This window comes from Octopus bimaculoides, chromosome 8 (genome assembly GCF_046866305.1).
Source record: "Octopus bimaculoides isolate indiv1 chromosome 8, ASM4686630v1, whole genome shotgun sequence".
Taxonomy (NCBI): Eukaryota; Metazoa; Mollusca; class Cephalopoda; order Octopoda; family Octopodidae; genus Octopus; species Octopus bimaculoides.
In genome coordinates, this window is record NC_142935.1 from 9,907,704 (window position 1) to 9,910,203 (window position 2,500).

The 2,500-nt window shown below is 30.2% G+C and overlaps 1 pseudogene across 1 annotated transcript in view; it reads right to left on the minus strand.

Moving 5' to 3' along the window:
* The window catches only part of LOC149134312 (uncharacterized), a 14,277-nt pseudogene that overhangs the window by 3,947 nt on the left and 7,830 nt on the right, over positions 1-2,500 (minus strand). The window contains exon 5 of the transcript XR_016242966.1: positions 2,150-2,369. The product of XR_016242966.1 is annotated as an uncharacterized LOC149134312 (transcript). The remainder of the gene's footprint in view (positions 1-2,149; positions 2,370-2,500) is intronic.

Genomic DNA, 2,500 nt, shown 5'->3' on the forward strand with positions numbered 1-2,500 from the left:
ACGCAGTATATATATACAGAGATGTGTGTGTATGTATGTATGTATGTATGTATGTATATTGTATATACGAATGAATGTAAAAGTACATTACGCAGAATGTAGCATAAACAATTCAAAATTATTTACAAATGCATCAGTGACCAGAACATGCAAATAAAATATTTTTCTCATAAAAGAAGGGTGTATAATTGTGAATAAATCCCAATTATAACGGAGAGGGTTAGAAAAACCCTTACATGTTTAGAAATAGCAGTCAAAACTGCTGTAAAGCCACTGTGAACTCTTACGTTATATCTCCTCATCAATAAAAGCTGTCGGTGAGCGATGACATAAATATTCAAAATTTAAATAAAAATGGAAGGTTAGTCTTCTGTTGCAATTTCGAAGTTAGGAACCAAAAATAGGTCCATTCTTCTCGTCAGGAGAACATTCCTGCACATAGGAATTATCACAAAAACATACCATACATATATATATAAATATATATATATATATATATATATATATATATATATATATATATATATATATATATATATATATATATACATATATATATACATACATGCATGCATATATATACAATTACATATACACACACACACACACACACACACACACACACACACACACATATATATATATATATATATATATATATATATATATATATATATATACATATATGACGGGATTTTTTTCAGTTTCCACTTACCAAATCCACTCACAAGATTTTTGGTTGACCCGAGGTTATAGTAGAAAAGACTTGCCCGAGGTACCACCTCGTGGGACTGAACACACAACCATGTGAGTGGGAAGCAAGCTTCTTACTACACAATCAAAAATAACACGAATGTTTTGAAAGGAGTTTTTCTGGTGTTAAATTGCTCGAATACAATACGACGAAAATTTTCTTCAAATAGATTCGTGTCATACCGTTTTTGAAGTTTATATATATATATATATATATATATATATATATATATATATATATATATATATATATATATATATATATATATATATATATATATATATATATATATATATATATATATATATATATATATATATATATATATATATATATATATATATATATATATATATATATATATATATATATATATATATATATGTATATATATATATATATGTGTGTATATATATATATATATATATATATATATATATGCATATATGCCTATACATATGATTTTTAATTTAAGAGAATCTTTTTACAAATATCGTGACTGTATCATGAATTCTTTCCAGAAACTCTTTCATATATACTATATAATATAACATACATACATACATACACACATACATACATACATACATACATAATACATACATACATACATACACACACACACACATATATAGAGAGAAAGAGACATACACACACATATATATATTTATGTATGTATATTTGTATGTATATATATTATATATTATACATATATGAATAAGATATAACTATATGTATTAATCTGTTGACATATCTATTTATATGTATGTACGGACATACGCATATATAGTAGTAGTAGTAGTAGTATCAGCAGCAGCAGCAGTAGTAGTAGTCGTAGTCGTAGTAGTAGTAGTAGTAGTAGTAGTAGTAGTTGCAGCAGTAGCAGCAGCAACATCAAAATTAACGTTAATAGCAACGAGAACGAGACAATGAAGGCGTCTCTTAGCAACAGAGAACCAAATTGCATACCCGTATGTATTTTTTACCTCTAGTTTTTCTAAAAACTGAAGCAAAACATTTGATAATGTTGTCCTGGATACATTTAGCCTGAAAGAAAGAAAAGGCAGAAAGGAAAAGCAAAACATACAAAACAATGGGGGGGGGAATAAGGAAAAACCAACCCACCGACGGTGGGAGGCACGGTTAGAATGTCTTTCATCGTATGTTTGGTTCGTCAGTATTGACATGGTGACAAATAACAATATCAAGAATAGAAGCAACAACGACAACAACAACTACGACTACAATTGCAGCGGCAGCAGCAGCAGAGTAATGATAACGGAAGCGGAAACAATAGCAACAGCTGTAACGACAACAGCAAATTATAATCGCTGCATCTACGAAAACAAATCGTAAACAAACACAAGAATGATTTAACAGGTTATTTTTACTTACTTTGCTAACACGTTTCAGACGCATGTTTTTTTTTAGGGAAAAATTGCGAATGGAATAAGTGGAGAACTGGAAAGTGTTGAGAGCATTTCCTTAGTCTCCTTTTCTCTCTCTCTCTCTCTTTTTTTTCTCGTAGAGAGGAGCTGGTTTTCTTCTTCTTCTTCCTTTTCTTCTTCTTCTTCTTCTTCTTCTTCTTCTTCTTCTTCTTCTTCTTCTTCTTCTTCTCCTTCCTCCCCTTCTTCCCCTTCTTACTCTTCTTCCCCTTCTTCCTCCCTCCACTCCACTTCCTCCGCCTCTTTTTCTTCTTCTCTTCTTCATTCTACTCCCCTCCCCTCCCCTTCTCTTCTTATTCCC